The sequence below is a fragment of the Durio zibethinus genome, chromosome 9, assembly GCF_047325235.1.
Source record: "Durio zibethinus cultivar Kanyao isolate XHJ-2024 chromosome 9, ASM4732523v1, whole genome shotgun sequence".
NCBI classification, from domain to species: domain Eukaryota; kingdom Viridiplantae; phylum Streptophyta; class Magnoliopsida; order Malvales; family Malvaceae; genus Durio; species Durio zibethinus.
Genome location: NC_143170.1, coordinates 17,014,835 through 17,033,499, shown reverse-complemented (window position 1 = coordinate 17,033,499; position 18,665 = coordinate 17,014,835).

The following is an 18,665-nucleotide window of genomic DNA, read 5'->3' as shown; positions in this document are numbered from 1 at the left end:
GCGAGCGGGCACTACGCCAGCCAGAGAGACGGGATGCGTAAGCCGTGGATCGATAGGGTGGTAGGTGGGTTTAGGCACATCTTCATTTTTCTGCATGCCAATTCCATTTTTATGGCTTTTAAATTCATACAATGGTCCCTTAAGCCTTCACGTGAAGTTTCATGACAAGACGACTCGTTTTCTATTTTTCACGATTTTTGAAACTTTTACAGTTCGGGATTTTGTAAAATTTTTTCGAAAGGGGTTTTGGCCTCAAACTTGGTAGATGTGATCCTTGTATTTTTTTTGGCATGCACAAAAAATTTCAGCTAAAAACTTGAAGTGTACAAGATTTTGTGACCATTTGAAAAAGTGTCCCCATTTCAGACACTTTAATGGCTACTGGCAGCAAACCTGTAAAATCTCAAATGCTCTTTAAAGGGGTGCGAGTTCTTGAGGTTTGATGAGGGATAGGGGGCCAATATAGGGGCCAAGTACCAGCACCCATCGCATATCATGTGCGCACACCCCCTGGCCCCCTCGATCATTGGAACCCTAATGCTGTCGGTCAGGTTCTTCGGTGATGCTCCGACGATGGTGCACCAGCGAAAAAAAATACGGCACTAACACGTGCCCGAGCCCAGCATGTGCTACCACAACCCTTGATTCGGTCCGATCTTAGACTAGGAATGAACTCCGTATGCCTAAGTCAACCTACGAAATGAGCGTGCGGGTGCTCAACCGGCCAAAGGGGCGGGATGCGCAAGCCGGGGATCGATCGGGTCCCCCTCTGTGTGCTGCCGATCTTGCTACCGCGACCCTTGGTCCAGTCTGATCTTAGACTGGGAATGAACTCCGTATGCCTAAGCCAATCGATGAAACGAACGGGCGAGTTTGTGACCATTTGTAAAAAGTGTCCCCATTTAAGACACTTTATTGGCTACTGGCAGCAAACCTGTAAAATCACAAATGCTCTTTAAGGGGGTGCGAGTTCTCAAGGTTTGATAAGGGATAGGGGGCCAATATAAGGGCCAAGTACCAACACCCATCGCACATCATGTGCGCACACCCCCCCTGACCCCCCCGATCGTCGGAACCCCATTGCCGCCGGTCAGGTTCTCCGACGATGGTGCCCCGGTGAAGAAAAATGCGACACCAGCACATGCTTGAGCCTAGCATGCGCTACCGCAACCCTTAGTTTGGTTTGATCATATACTGGGAATGAACTCCATATGCTCATACTGCGAATGAACTCTGCATGCCTAAGTCAACCCACGAAACGAGCGTGCGGTCGCTTAGCCAACCAGAGAGGCGGGATGCACAAGCCGGGAATTGGTCGGGTCCCCCTCTGCGTGCTGCCAATCCTGCTGCCACAACCCTCGGTCCAGTCCAATCTTAGACTAGGAATGAACTTCGTATGCCTAAGCCAACCGACGAAACGAGCGGGCAAACGGGCGGGTGGGCACTACGTCGGCCAGAGAGACGGGATGCGCAAGCCATGGATCGATAGGGTGGTAGGTGGGTTTAGGCACATCTTCATATTTCTGCATGCCAATGCCATTTTTATGGCTTGTAAATTCATAGAATGGTTCCATAAGCCTTCACGTGAAGTTTCATGGCAAGACGACTCGTTCTCTATTTTTCATGATTTTTGAAACTTTTTGCGGTTTGAGATTTTTTTAAATTTTTTCGGAAGTTTTTTGGCCCCAAACTTGGTAGATGTGATCCTTGTATTTTTGTTGGCATGCACAAAAAAATTCAGCTAAAAATTCGGAGTGTACAAGATTTTGTGACCATTTGAAAAAAATGTCCCCATTTTAGACACTTTAATGGCTACTGGTAGCAAACCTGTAAAATCTCAAATGCTCTTTAAGGGGGTGTGAGTTCTCGAAGTTTGATGAGGGATAGGGGGCCAATGTAAGGGCCAAGTACCAGCACCCATCGTACATCATGTGCGCACACCCCCCTGGCCCCTCCGGTCAACGGAACCCCAATGCCGTCGGTCAGGTTCTCCGACGATGCTCCGATGATGGTACCCCGGTGAAGTAAAATGCGGCACCAGCACATGCCCATGCCCAGCATGTGCTGTCATAACTCTCGGTCTGTTCTGATTTTAGACTGGGAATGAACTCCGTATGCTTAGACTGGGAATGAACTCCGTATGGCTAAGTTAACCCACGAAACGAGCGTACGGGCGCTCAGCCGACCAGAGGGGCGGGATGCGCAAGCTGGGGATCGGCCGGGTCCCCCTCGATGTGCTGCCAATCCTACTACCACAACCCTCAGTCTGGTCCGATCTTAGACTGGGAATGAACTCCGTATGCCTAAGCCAATCGACGAAACGAGCAGGCGGGCGGGCACTACGCCGGCCAGAGAGACGGGATGCGCAAGCCGTGGATCGATAGGGTGATAGGTGGGTTTAGGCACATCTTCATATTTCTGCATGCCAATGCCTTTGTTATGGCTTGTAAATTTATACAATGGTCCCTTAAGCCTTCGCGTGAAGTTTCATGGCAAGACGACTCGTTTTCTATTCTTCACGATTTTTGAAACTTTTTACCGTTCGAGATTTTTTAAAATTTTTTTGGGAGTAGTTTTGGCCCCAAACTTGGTAGTGTGATCCTTGTCATTTTGTTGGCATTCACAAAAAAATTCAGCTAAACCCTCGAAGTGTACAAGATTTTATGACCTTTTGAAAAAAGTGTCCCCAATTCAGACACTTTAATGGCTACTGGCAGCAAACCTGTAAAATCTCAAATGCTCTTTAAGGGGGAGTGAGTTCTTGAGGTTTGATGAGGGATAGGGGCAAATATAAGGGTAAAGTATGAGCACCCATCGCACATCATGCGCGAACACCCCTTTCGGCCCCCACGACCACCAAAACTCCAATGCCACCGGTCAGGTTCTCTGACGATGGTGGCTCGATGAAGAAAAATGCGGCACCAGCACATGCCCTAGCCCAGCATGTGCTGTCGCAACCCTCGATCCAGTATGATCTTAGACTGGGAATGAACTTCGTATGCTTAGACTGGGAATGAACTCGGTATGCCTAAGTCAACCCATGAAACGAGCGTGCGGCTGCTCAGCCAGCCAGATGGGCGAGATGTGCAAGCAGGGGATCGGTCGGGTCCCCCTCTACGTACTGTCGATCCTGTTGCTGCAACCCTCGGTTCGCTCTGATCTTAGATTGGGAATGAACTCCGTATGCCTAAGCCAATCGATAAATGAGCGGACGGGCTGTCGGGCAGGCACTACGTCGACCAGAAAGATGGGGTGCGCAAGCCGTGGATCGATAAAGTGGTAGGTGGGTTTAACACATCTTCATATTTCTGCATGCCAATGCCATTTTTATGGCTTGTAAATTCATACAATGGTCCCTTAAGCCTTCATGCGAAGTTTCATGGCAAGACGACTCGTTCTCAATTTTTCACGATTTTTAAAACTTTTTATGGTTCGGGATTTTTTAAAATTTTTTCGGACAGAGTTTTGGCCCCAAACTTGGTAGACATGATCCTGGTATTTTTTTTGGCATGCACAAAAAAATTCAGCTAAAAACTCGAAGTGTACAAGATTTTTTGATCATTTGAAACAGTGTCCCCATTTAAGACACTTTAATGGCTACTAGCAGCAAACCTGTAAAATCTCAAATGCTCTTTAAGGGGGTGTGAGTTCTCAAGGTTTGATGAGGGATAGGGGGCCAATATAAGGGCCAAGTACCAGCACCCATCGTACATATGTGCGCATACCCCCCGGCCCCTCCGATCGTCAGAACCCCAATGCTGCCGGTCAAGTTCTCCGGCAATGCTCTAGCGATGGTGCCCCGACGAAGAAAAATGCATCACCAGCAACGCCCAAGCCTAGCATGTGCTACCGTAACCCTCGGTCCGGCCTGATCTTAGATATGGAATGAACTTCGTATGCTTAAACTGGGAATGAACTCTGTATGCCTAAGTCAACCCACGAAATAAGTGTGCGGGTGCTCAGTCAGCCAGAGGGGCGGGATGCACAAGCCGGGGATCGGCCGGGTCCCCCTCTGGATTCTGTCGATCCTGCTGCTGCAATCATTGGCCCAGTCCGATCTTAGACTGGGAATGAACTCTGTATGCTTAAGCCAACCGACGAAACGAGCGGACGGACGGGCGGGCGGGCACTACGTCGGCTAGAGAGACGGGATGCGCAAGCCGTGGATCAATAGGGTGGTAGGTGGGTTTAGGCACATCTTCATATTTTTGCATGCCAATGCCATTTTTATGGCTTGTAAATTCATACAATGGTCCCTTAAGCCTTCACGTGAAGTTTCATGGCAAGACAACTCGTTTTCCATTTTTCACGATTTTTTAAACTTTTTACGGTTCGAGATTTTTTAAAAGTTTTACGGAAGGAGTTTTGGCTTTGGCAGACATGATCCTTGTGTTTTTGTTGGCATGCACAAAAAAATTTAGCTAAAAACTCTTAGTGTACAAGATTTTGTGACCATTTGAAAAAAGTGTCACCATTTCAGACGCTTTAATGGCTACTGGCAGCAAACCTTTAAAATCTCAAATGCTCTTTAAGGGGGTGTGAGTTCTTGAGGTTTGATGAGGGATAGGGGGCCAATATAAGGGCCAAGTACCAGCACCCATCGCAAATCATGTGTGCACACCCCCTCCACCCCCCCGATCACCGGAAGCCCAATGCCGTCGGTCAGGTTCTCCGATGATGCTCCGGTGATGGTGCCCCGACAAAAAAAAATGCGACACCAACACATGCCCAACCCCAGCATGTGCTGTCGAAACCCTCGGTCTGGTCCGATCTTAGACTGGGAATGAATGCCGTATGCTTAGACTGGGAATGAACTCCGTATGCCTAAGTCAACCCACAAAACGAGCGTGCGGGTGCTCAGCGGGCCAGATGGGCGGGATGCACAAGCCGGGGATCGATCGGGTCCCCCTTTGCGTGCTGTCGATCTTGCTACCATAACCCTCGATCTGGTTCGATCTTAGATTGGGAATGAACTCCATATGCCTAAGCCAACAGACGAAACGAGCGGGCGGGCGGGCGGGTGGGCACTACGCCGGCCAGAGGGATGGGATGCGCAAGCCGTGGATCAGTAGGGTGGTAGGTGGGTTTAGGCACATCTTCATATTTCTGCATGCCAATGCCATTTTTATGGCCTGTAAATTCATACAATGGTCCCTTAAGCCTTCACGTGAAGTTTCATGGCAAGACGACTCGTTTTTTATTTTTCATGATTTTTGAAACTTTTTGTGGTTCGGGATGTTTTAAAATTTTTTTGGAAGGAGTTTTGGCCCCAAACTTGCTAGACGTGATCCTTGTATTTTTGTTGGAATGCACAAAAAAATTCAGCTAAAAACTTGAAGTGTACAAGATTTTGGGACCATTTGAAAAAATTGTCCACATTTCAGACACTTTAATGGCTACTGGCAGCAAACCTGTAAAATCTCAAATGCTCTTTAAAGGGGTGTGAGTTCTTGAGGTTTGATGAGGGATAGGAGCCAATATAAGGGCCAAGTACCAGCACCCATCACACATCATGTGTGCACACCCCCCGGCCCCCCGATCGCCGGAACCCCAATGTCGCCGGTCAGGTTCTCCGACGATGCTCCGGTGATGGTGCCCCGACGAAGAATAATGCGGCACCAGCACATGCCCGAGCCCAGCATGTGCTGTTGCAACCCTCGGTGTGGTCCGATCTTAGACTGGGAATGAACTCCATATGCCTAAGTCAACCCACGAAATAAGCGTGCGGGCACTCAATCGGCCAGAGGGGCGGGAGGCGTAAGCCGGGGATCGATCGGGTCCCCCTCTGCATGGTACCGATCCTACTACCACAACCCTCAGTTTGGTCAGATCTTAGACTGAGATTGAACTCCGTATGCCTATGCCAATCGATGAAACGAGCGGGCCGGCGGGCACTACACCAACCAGAGAGACGGGATGCGTAAGTCATGGATCGATCGGGTGGTAGGTAGGTTTAGCCACATCTTCATATTTCTGCATGCCAATGCCATTTTTGTGGCTTGTAAATTCATACAATGGTCCCTTAAGCCTTCACGTGAAGTTTCATGGCAAGATGACTTGTTTTGTATTTTTCATAATTTTCAAAAATTTTTGGGCTTCAAGATTTTTTAAAATATTTTCGGAAGGTGTTTTGGCCCCAAACTCGGTAGACGTGATCCTTCTATTTTTGTTGGCATGCACAAAAAAATTCAGGTAAAAACTTGAAGTGTACAAGATTTTGTGACCATTTGAAAAAAATGTCCCCATTTTAGACATTTCAATGGCTACTGGCAGGAAACCTGTAAAATCTCAAATGCTCTTTAAAGGGGTGTGAGTTCTCCAGGTTTGATGAGGGATAGGGGGCCAATATAAGGGCCAAGTACCAGCACCCATCACACATCATGTGCGCACACCCCCTGCCCCCCGATCGCTGGAACCCCAAAGCCGCCAGTCAGGTTCTCCGGCGATGCTCCGGCGATGGTTCCCCGGTGAAGAAAAATGCGGCACCAGCACATGCCTGAGCCCAACATGTGCTACCGTAACCCTCTGTCTGGTCCGATCTTAGACTGGGAATGAACTCCTTATGCTTAGACTGGAAATGAACTCCGTATGCCTAAGTCAACCCATGAAACGAGTGTGCGGGCGTTCAGCCGGCCAGAGGGTCGGGATGCACAAGCCGGGGAACGATCAGGTCCCCTTCTACGTGCTGCCGATCCTACTGCCGTAACCCTCGGTCCGGTCTGATCTTAGACTAGGAATGAACTCCGTATGCCTAAGCCAACCGATGAAACGAGCGGGCGGACGGACGGGCTGACGGGCGGGCGGGAACTACGTCGGCCGGAGAGACGGGATGCGTAAGCCATGGATCGATAGGGTGCTAGGTGGGTTTAGGCACATCTTCATATTTGTATGTACCAATGCCATTTTTATGGCTTGTAAATTCATACAATGGTCCCTTAAGCCTTCACGTGAAGTTTAAAGGCAAGACGACTCGTTTTCTATTTTTCACGATTTTCGAAACTTTTTACGATTCGAGATTTTTTAATGGCTACTGGCAGCAAACCAGTAAAATCTCAAATGCTCTTTAATCGAGTATGAGTTCTCAAGGTTTGATGAGGGATAGGGGGCCAATATAAGGGCCAAGTACTAGTACCCATCGCACATCATGTGCGCACTCCCCCCCGGCCCCCCCGATCGCTCGAACCCCAATGCCACCGGTTAGGTTCTCCGGCGATGGTGCCCCGACGAAGAAAAATGCGGCGCTAGCACATGCTTGAGCCCAGCATGTGCTGCCGTAACCCTAGATCCGGTCTGATCTTAGACTGGGAATGAACTCTGTATGCTTAGAATGGGAATGAACTCCGTATGCCTAAGTCAACCCACAAAACGAGCGTGTGGGTGCTCAGCCGGTCGGAGGGGTGGGATACACAAGCGGGGATTAGTCGGGTCCCCGTCTGCGTGCTACCAATCCTACTACTACAACCCTTGGTCTGGTTCGATCTTAGACTGGGAATGAACTCCGTATGCCTAAGCCAACCGACGAAACGAACGGGCGGGCGGGCACTACGTCGGCCAGAGAGATGGGATGCGTAAGCCGTGGATCGATAGGGTGGTATGTGGGTTTAGGCACATATTCATATTTCTGCATGCCAATGCCATTTTTAAGGATTGTAAATTCATACAATGGCCCCTTAAGCCTTCACGTGAAGTTTCATGTCAAGACGACTCGTTTTTTATTTTTCATGATTGTCAAAACTTTTTGCGGTTCGAGATGTTTTAAAATTTTTTCGAAAGGAGTTTTGGCCCCAAACTTGGTAGACGTGGTCCTTGTATTTTTTTTGGCATCCATAAAAAAATTCAGCTAAAAACTCGAAGTGTACAAGATTTTGTGACCATTTGAAAAAAGTGTCCCCATTTCAAACATTTTAATGGCTACTGGTAGCAAACCTGTAAAATCTCAAATGCTCTTTAAGGGGGTGTGAGTTCTCGAGGTTTGATGAGTGATAGGGGGCCAATATAAGGGCCAAGTACTAACACCTATCGTACATCATGTCCGCACTCCCCCCTCGACCCCCCCGATTGTCGGAACCCCAATGCCGCCTGTTAGGTTCTCCGATGATGCTCAGGCGATGGTGACCCGACGAAGAAAAATACGTCACGAGCACATGCCTGAGCCCAGCATGTGCTGTCGCAACCCTCAGTCTGGTCTGATCTTAGACTGGGAATGAACTCCGTATGTTTAGACTGGGAATGAACTCCGTATGCCTAAGCTAACCGATGAAACGAGCGGGCGAGCAGGCGGGCGGGCACTAAGCCATCCAGAGAGACAGGATGCGCAAGCCGTGGATCAATAGGGTGGTAGGTGGGTTCTGGCACATCTTCATATTTCTGTGTGCCAATGCCATTTTTATGGCTTGTAAATTCATACAATGGTCCCTTAAGCCTTCACGTGAAGTTTCATATCAAGTCGACTCGTTTTTTATTTTTCATGATTTTTAAAACTTTTTGTGGTTCGGGATTTTCTAAAATTTTTTCAGAAGGAGTTTTGTCCCCAAACTTGGTAGACGTGATCCTTGCATTTTTGTTGGTATGCACAAAACAATTCAGCTAAAAACTCGAAGTGTACAAGATTTTGTGACCATTTGAAAAAAGTGTCCCCATTTCAGACACTTTAATGGCTACTGGCAGCCAACCTGTAAAATCTCAAATGCTCTTTAAGGGGGTGTGAGTTCTCGAGGTTTGATGAGGGATAGGGGGCCAATATAAGGGCCAAGTACCACCACTCATCGCACATCATGTGCGCACACCCCCTGGCCCCCCGATCGTCAGAACCCCAATGCTGCCGGTCAAGTTCTCCGATGATGGTGCCTCGGGGAAGAAAAATGTGGCACCAGCACATGGCTGAGCCCAGCATGTGCTACTACAACCCTCGATCCAGTCAGATCTTAGGCTAGGAATGAACATCGTATGCCTAAGCCAACCGATGAAACGAACGGGCGGGTGGGCGGGCGGGCACTACTCCGACCAGAAAGATGGGATGCGCAAGCCGTGGATCGATAGGGTGGTAGGTGGGTTTAGGCACATCTTCATATTTCGGTGTGCCAATGCCATTTTTATGGCTTGTAAATTCATACAGTGGTCCCTTAAGCCTTCACGTGAAGTTTCATGGCAAGTCGACTCGTTTTCTATTTTTCACGATTTTTAAAACTTTTTGTGGTTCGAGATTTTCTAAAATTTTTTCAGAAGGAGTTTTGTCCCCAAACTTGGTAGACGTGATCCTTGCATACGTGATCCTTGCATTTTTGTTGGTATGCACAAAACAATTCAGCTAAAAACTCGAAGTGTACAAGATTTTGTGGCCATTTGAAAAAAGTGTCCCCATTTCAAACACTTTAATGGCTACTGGCAGCCAACCTGTAAAATCTCAAATGCTCTTTAAGGGGTTGTGAGTTCTCGAGATTTGATGAGGGATAGGGGGCCAATATAAGGGCCAAGTACCACCACTCATCGCACATCATGTGCACACACCCCCTGGCCCCCCGATCGTCGGAACCCCAATGCTGCCAGTCAAGGTCTCCGACGATGGTGCCTCGGGGAAGAAAAATGTGGCACCAGCACATGGCTGAGTCCAGCATGTGCTGCTACGACCCTCGATCCAGTCAGATCTTAGGCTAGGAATGAACATCGTATGCCTAAGCCAATCGATGAAACGAACAGGCGGGTGGGCGGGCGGGCACTACTCCGACCAGAAAGATGGGATGCGCAAGCCGTGGATCGATAGGGTGGTAGGTGGGTTTAGGCACATCTTCATATTTCTGTGTGCCAATGCCATTTTTATGGCTTGTAAATTCATACAATGGTCCCTTAAGCCTTCACGTGAAGTTTCATGGCAAGTCGACTCGTTTTCTATTTTTCACGATTTTTAAAACTTTTTGTGGTTCGGGATTTTCTAAAATTTTTTCAGAAGGAGTTTTGTCCCCAAACTTGGTAGACGTGATCCTTGCATTTTTGTTGGCATGCACAAAACAATTCAGCCAAAAACTCGAAGTGTACAAGATTTTGTGACCATTTGAAAAAAGTGTCCCCATTTTAGACATTTTAATGGCTACTGGCAGCCAACCTGTAAAATCTCAAATGCTCTTTAAGGGGGTGTGAGTTCTCGAGGTTTGATGAGGGATAGGGGGCCAATATAAGGGCCAAGTACCACCACTCATCGCACATCATGTGCGCACACCCCCTGGCCCCCCGATCGTCGGAACCCAAATGCTGCCGGTCAGGTTCTCCGATGATGATGCCCCGGGGAAGAAAAATGTGGCACCAGCACATGGCTGAGCCCAGTATGTGCTGCTACAACCCTGGATCCAGTCAGATCTTAGGGTAGGAATGAACATCGTATGCCTAAGCCAACCGATGAAATGAACGGGCGGGTGGGCGGGCGGGCACTACGTCGGCCAGAGACACGGGATGCGCAAGCCGTGGATCGATAGGGTGGTAGGTGGGTTTAGGCACATCTTCATATTTCTGCATGCCAATTCCATTTTTATGGCTTGTAAATTCATACAATGGTCCTTTAAGCCTTCACGTGAAGTTTCATGGCAAGACGACTCGTTTTCTATTTTTCACGATTTTTGAAACTTTTTATGGTTTGAGATTTTCTAAAATTTTTTCAGAAGGACTTTTGGCCCCAAACTTGGTAGACGTGATCCCTGTATTTTTGTTGGCATGCACAAAAGGAAAACAGCTAAAAACTCGAAGTGTACAAGATTTTGTGACCATTTGAAAAAAGTGTCCCTATTTCAGACACTTTAATGGCTACTGGCAGCAAACCTGTAAAATCTCAAATGCTCTTTAAGGGGGTGTGAGTTCTTGAGTTTTGATTAGGGATAGGGGCCAATATAAGGGCCAAGTACTAGCACCCATTGCACATCATGTGCGTACACCCCCTGGCCCCCCGATCTCTGAAACCCCAATGCCGTCGGTCATGTTCTCCGATGATGGTACCCCTACGAAGAAAAATGCTGCACCAGCACATGCCGGAGCCCAGCATGTGCTGCCACAACCCTCGGTCCAGTCTGATCTTAGACTTGGAATGAACTCCGTATGCTTAGACAGGGAATGAACTCCGTATGCCTAAGTCAACCCACGAAACGAGGGTGCGGGCGCCCAGCCAGCCAGAGGGGCGGGATGCGCAAGTCGGGGATCGATCGGGTCCCCCTCTGCGTGCTGCAGATCTTACTGCCGTAACCCTCGGTCCGGTCCGATCTTAGACTGGGAATGAACTCCACATGCTTAGACTGGGAATGAACTCTGTATGCCCATGTCAACCCATGAAACGAGCATACGAGCGCTCAGTCAACCAGAGGGGCGGGATGCACATTCCAGGGATCGACCGGGTCGCCCTCTCCGTGCTGCCGATCTTATTGCCACAATTTCCATCTGGTATGATCTTAGACTGGGAATGAACTCCGTATGCCTAAGCCAACCGATGAAATGAGCGGGCGGGCAGGCGGGTGGGCACTACGTCAGCCAGAGAGACGGGATGCGCAAGCCATAGATCGATAGGGTGGTAGGTGGGTTTAGGTGCATCTTCGTATTTCTGCATGCCAATGCCATTTTTATGGCTTATAAATTCATACAGTGGTCCCTTAAGCCTTCACGTGAAGTTTCATCGCAAGACAACTCGTTTTTTATTTTGCATGATTTTGGAAACTTTTTGCGGTTTGAGATTTTTTAAAATTTTTTCGGAAGGAGTTTTGGCCCCAAACCTGATAGTTGTGATCCTTGTATTTTTTTTGGCATGCACAAAAAAATTCAGCTAAAAACTCAAAGTGTACAAGATTTTTGTTACCATTTGAAAAAAGTGTCCCCATTTCAGACACTTTAATGGCCACCGGCAGCAAACCTGTAAAATCTCAAATGCTCTTTAAGGGGGTGTGAGTTCTTGAGATTTGATCAGGGATAGGGGGCCAATATAAGGGCCAAGTACCAGTACCCATTGCACATCATTTGTGCACACCCCCTTCAGCCCCCCCGATCACAGAAACCCCAATGCCGTCAGTCAGATTCTTCGGCGATGCTCTGGCGATGGTGCCCCGGTGAAGAAAAATAAGGCACCAACACATGCCTGAGCCCAGCATGTGCTGCAGCAACCCTTGGTCTAGTCCGATCTTAGATTGGGAATGAACTCCGTATGCTTAGACTGGGAATCAACTCCGTATGCTTAAGTCAACCCATGAAATGAGCATGTGGGCGTTCAGCCGGCCAGAGGGGCGAGATGCGCAAGCTAGGGATCGGTCGGGTCCCCCTCTGCGTGCTGCTGATCCTACTGCTGCAACCCTCAGTCGGGTCTTATCTTAGACTGGGAATGAACTCCGTATGCCTAAGTCAACCGACGAAACGAGCGAGCAGGCGGGCGGGCGGGCACTACGTCGACCAGAGAGACGGGATGCGCAAGCCGTGGATCGATAGGGTGGTAGGTGGGTTCAGGCACATCTTCATATTTCTATGTCCCAATGACATTTTAATGGCTTGTAAATTCATACAATGGCCCCTTAAGCCTTCACGCGAAGTTTCATGGCAAGATGACTCGTTTTTTATTTTTCATGATTTTTGAAACTTTTTACGATTCGGGATTTGTTAAAATTTTTTTGGAAGGAGTTTGGCCCCAAACTTGGTAGACGTGATCCTTCTATTTTTGTTGGCATGCACAAAAAAATTCAGCTAAAAACTCGAAGTGTACAAGATTTTGTGACCATTCAAAAAAAGTGTCCCCATTTTCAAACATTTTAATGGCTACTGGCGGCAAACCTGTAAAATCTCAAATGCACTTTAAGGGGTGCGAGTTCTCAAGGTTTGATGAGGGATAGGGGCCAATATAAGGGCCAAGTACCAGCACCCATCGCACATCATTTGCGCACACACCCTGGCCCCCCAGATCGCCGAAACCCTAATGTCGTCGGTTAGGTTCTCCGGTGATGGTGCCCAGGCGAAGAAAAATACGGCACCAGCACATGCCCGAGCCCAGCATGTGCTACCGTAACCCTCGGTCCGGTTCGATCATAGACTGGGAATGAACTCTATATTCTTAGACTGGGAATGAACTCCGTATGCCTAAGTCAACCCACGAAACGAGTGTGCTGGTGCTCAACTGGCCAGAGGGGCGGGATGCACAAGCCAAGGATCGACCGGGTCCCCCTCTACGTGCTGTCGATGCTACTGCCGCAACCCTCAGTCCAGTTTGATCTTAGACTGGGAATGAACCCCGTATGCCTAAGCCAACCGACGAAACGAGAGGGCGGGCGGGCAGGCACAACGCCGGCCATAGAGACGGGATGCGCAAGTCGTGGATCGATAGGGTGGTTGGTGGGTTTAGGCACATCTTCATTTTTCTGCATGCCAATGCCATTATTATGGCTTGTAAATTCATACAATGGTCCCTTAAGCCTTCACGTGAAGTTTCATGGCAAGACGACTCGTTTTCTATTTTTCACGATTTTTAAAAATTTTTACGGTTCGGGATTTGTTAAAATTTTTTTGGAAGGAGTTTTGGCCCCAAACTACGTAGACGTGATCCTTGAATTTTTGTTGGCATGCACAAAAAAATTCAGCCAAAAACTCGAAGTGTACAAGATTTTGAGACCATTCAAAAAAAGTGTCTCCATTTTCAGACACTTTAATGGCTATTGGCAACAAACCTGTAAAATCTCAAATGCTCTTTAAAGGGATGTGAGTTCTTAAGGTTTGATGAGGGATAGGGGGCCAATATAAGGCCCAAGTACCAGCACCCATCGCACATCATGTGCGCACACCCCCTCGGCCCCCCCGATCGTCGGAACCCCAATGCCGCCGGTCAGGTTCTCTGACGATGGTGCCCCGGCGAAGAACAATGCGGCACCAGCACATGCCTGAGCCCAGCATGTGCGGCCGCAACCCTTGATCTGGCCCGATCTTAGTCTGGGAATGAACTCCGTATGCCTAAGTCAACCAACAAAACGAGTGCGCGAGCACTCAGCCAGCCATTGGGGCGGGATGCGTAAGTCGAGGTTCGGCCGGGTCCCCCACTGCGTGTTCCTGATCCTGCTGCAACAACCCTCGGTCTGGTCCAATCTTTGACTGGGAATGACCCGTATGCCTAAGCCAACCGATGAAATGAGCGGGTGGGCGGGCACTACGCTGGCCCGAGAGACGAGATGCGCAAGCCGTGGATCGATAGGTTGGTTGGTGGGTTTAGGCATATCTTCATTTTCTGCATGCCAATGCCATTTTTATGGCTGTTAAATTCATACAATGGTCCCTTAAGCCTTCACGTGAAGTTTCATGGCAAGACGACTCATTTTCTTTTTTCACGATTTTCGAAACTTTTTACGGTTCGGGATTTTTTAAAATTTTTTTGGAAGGAGTTTTAGCGGCAAACTTAGTAGACGTGATCCTTGTATTTCTGTTGGTATGCATAAAAAAATTCAGCTAAAAACTCGAAGTGTATAAGATTTTGTGACCATTTGAAAAAGGTGTCCCCATTTCAGACACTTTAATGGCTACTGGCAGTAAACCTGTAAAATCTCAAATGCTCTTTAAGGGGGTGTGAGTTCTCGAGGTTTGATAAGGGATAGGGGGCCAATATAAGGGCCAAGTACCAGCACCCATCACAAATCATGTGCGCACACCCCCCCGACCCCCCCGATCGTCAAAATCCCAATGCCGCCGGTCAGGTTCTCCGGTGATGGTGCCCTGGCAAAGAACAACGCGGCACCAGCACATGCCTGAGCCCAGCAAGTGCTGCCGTAACCCTCGATCCAGTCCGATCTTAGACTAGGAATGAACTCCATATGCTTAGACTAGGAATGAACTCCGTATGCCTAAGTCAACACACGAAACGAGTGTACGGACGCTCAGCCGACCAGAGGGGCGGGATGCGCAAGCCGATGATCGGTCGGGTCCCCCTCTACGTGCTGTCGATCCTGCGGCCACAACCCTCGATCCGGTCTGATATTAGACTGGGAATGAACTCCGTATGCCTAAGCCAACCGATGAAACGACCGGGCGGGCGGGCAGGCACCACGCCGGCCAGAGAGACGAGATGCGCAAGCCGTGGATCGATAGGGTGGTAGGTGGGTTTAGGCACATCTTCATATTTCTACGTGCCAATGCCATTTTTATGGCTGGCAAATTCATACAATGGTACCTTAAGAATTCACGTGAAGTTTCATGGCAAGACTACTCATTTTCTATTTTTCACGATTTTTGAAACTTTTTACGATTCGGGATTTTTTAAAATTTTTTCAGAAGGAGTTTTGGTGCTAAACTTGGTAGGCATGATCCCTGTATTTTTGTTGGCATGCACAAAAAAATTCAGCAAAAAACTCAAAATGTACAAGATTTAGTGACGATTTGAAAAAAGTGTTTCCATTTCAGACACTTTAATGGCTACTGGCAGCAAACCTGTAAACTCTCAAATGCTTTTTAAGGGGGTGTGAGTTCTCGAGGTTTGATGAGGGATAGGGGGCCAATATAAGGGCCAAGTACCAGCACCCATCGCACATCATGTGTGCACACCCCCCTCCGGCCCCGTCGATCACCGGAACCCCAATGCCGTCGGTCAGGTTCTCTAGCGATGGTGCCCCGACGAAGAAAAATGTGGCACCAGCACATGCGCAAGCCCAGCATGTGCTGCCGTAACCCTCGGTCCAGTCCGATCTTGGACTGGGAATGAACTCCGTATGCTTAGACTGTGAGTGAACACCGTATGCCTATGTCAACCCACGAAATGAGCGTGTGGATGCTCAGCCGGCCAGAGGGGCGAGATGCGCAAGCCGAGGATCGACCGGGTCCCCCTCTGCGTGCTGCCGATCCTGCTGCCGCAGCCCTCAATCTGGTTTGATATTAGACTGGGAATGAACTCCGTATGCCTAAGCCAACTGATGAAACGATCGGGCGGGCGAGCAGGCACCACGCCAGCCAGAGAGACGAGATGCGCAAGCCGTGGATCGATAGGGTGGTAGGTGGGTTTAGGCACATCTTCATATTTCTACATGCCAATGCCATTTTTATGACTGGTAAATTCATACAATGGTCCCTTAGGAATTCACATGAAGTTTCATGGCAAGACTACTCGTTTTCTATTTTTCACGATTTTTGAAACTTTTTGCAGTTTGGGATTTTTTAAAATTTTTTCAGAAGGAGTTTTGGTCCCAAACTTGGTAAACGTGATCCTTGTATTTTTTTTGGCATGCACAAAAAAATTCAGCTAAAAACTCAAAGTGTACAATATTTTGTGACCATTTGCAAAAAGTGTCCCCATTTCAGACAGTTTAATGGCTACTGGCAGTAAACCTGTAAATTCTCGAATGCTCTTTAAGGGGGTGTGACTTCTCGAGGTTTGATGAGGTATAGGGGCGCAATATAAGGGCCAAGTACCAGCACCCATCCCACATCATGTACACACACCCCCCGGCCCCCCCGGCCCCCCCGATCGTCGAAACCCCAATGTCGTCGGTCAGGTTCTCCAGCGATGGTGCCCCGACGAAGAAAAATGTGGCACCAGCACATGCCCAAGCCCAGCATGTGCTGCCACAACCCTCGGTCCAGTCTGATCTTAGACTGGGAATGAACTCTGTATGCTTAGACTGGGAGTGAACACCGTAAGCCTATCTCAACCCACGAAATGAGCGTGCGGATGCTCAGCCGGCCAGAGCGGCAAGATGCGCAAGCCGAGGATCGATCGGGTCCCCCTCTATGTGCTGCCGATCCTGCTGCTGCAGCCCTCCATCCTGTCCAATCTTAGACTTGGAATGAACTCCGTATGCCTAAGCCAACCGATGAAACAAGCGGGCGGGCACCACGCCGGCCAGAGAGATGGGATGCGCAAGCCGTGGATCGATAGAGTGGTAGGTGGGTTTAGGCACATCTTCATATTTTTGTGTGCCAATGCCATTTTTATGGCTCGTAAATTCATACAATGGCCCCTTAAGCCTTCACGTGAAGTTTCATAGCAAGACGACTCGTTTTCTATTTTTCATGATTTTCAAAACTTTTTTCGATTCAAGATTTTTTAAAATTTTTTCGGAAGCAGTTTTGGCCCCAAACTTGGTAGACACGATCCTTGTATTTTTGGCGACATGCACAAAAAAAATCAGCTAAAAACTCAAAGTGTACAAGATTTTGTGATCATTTGAAAAAAGTGTCCCCATTTCAGACACTTTAATGGCTACTGGCAGCAAACTTGAAAAATCTCAAATGCTCTTTAACGGGGTGTGAGTTCTCGGGGGTTGATGAGGGATAGGGGGCCAATATAAGGGCCAAGTACCAGCACCCATTGCACATCATGTGCGCACCCCCCCCCCCGTGATCGTCGGAACCCCAATGCCACCAGTCAGGTTCTCCGATGATGCTCCGACGATGGTGCCCCGGTAAAGAAAAATACGGCACCAGCACATGCCCAAGCCCAACATGTGCTACCGCAACCCTCAGTCCGATCCGATCTTAGACTGGGAATGAACTCTGTATGCCTAAGCCAACCGACGAAACGAGCGAGCGGGCGGGCGGGCGAGCACTATGCCGGCCTAAGAGAAGGGATGCACAAGTCGTGGATCGATAGGGTGGTAGGTGGGTGTAGGCACATCTTCATATTTCTACGTGCCAATGCCATTTTTATGGCTTGTAAATTCATACAGTGGTCCCTTAAGCCTTCACGTGAAGTTTCATGGCAAGACGACTCGTTTTCTATTTTTCACGATTTTTGAAACTTTTTACGGTTTGAGATTTTTTAAAATTTTTTCAGAAGGAGTTTTGGCCCCAAACTTGGCAGACGTGATCCTTGAATTTTTGTTGGCATGCATAAAAAAATTCACTAAAAACTCAAACTGTACAAGATTTTGTGACCATTTGAAAAAAGTGTCCCCATTTCAAACACCTTAATGGCTACTGGTAGCAAACCTGTAAAATCTCAAATGCTCTTTGAGGGGGTGTGAGTTCTTGAGGTTTGATGAGGGATAGGGGGCCAATATAAGGGCCAAGTACCAGCACCCATCGCACATCTTGTGCGCGCACCCCCCCGGCCCCCCCGATCGCAAGAACCCCAATGCCGTCGGTCAGGTTCTCCGACGATGCTCCGGCTATGGTGCCCCGACGAAGAAAAATACGGCACCAGCACATGCCCGAGCCTAGCATGTGCTGTCGAAACCCTCGGTTTGGTTTGATCTTACACTAGGAATGAACTCCGTATGCCTAAGTCAACCCATGAATCGAGCGTACGGGCGCTTAGCCGACCAGAGGGGCAAGATGCACAAATCGGGGATCTACCGGGTCCCCCTCTGTGTGCTGTTGATCCTACTGCTGCAACCCTCTGTCCGGTCCAATCTTAGATTGGGAATGAACTCCGTATGCCTAAGCCAACCGACGAAACGAGCGGGCAGGCGGGCGGACACCACGCCGGCCAGAGAGACGGGATGCGCAAGCCGTGGATCGATAGGGTGGTAGGTGGGTTTAGGCACATCTTCTTATTTCTATGTGCCAATGCCATTTTTATGGCTTGTAAATTCATACAATGGTCCCTTAAGCCTTCACGTGAAGTTTCATGGCAAGATGACTTGTTTTCTATTTTTCATGATTTTCAAAACTTTTTACAGTTCAGGATTTTTTAAAATTTTTTCGGTAAGATTTTTGGCCCCTAACTTGGTAGATGTGATCCT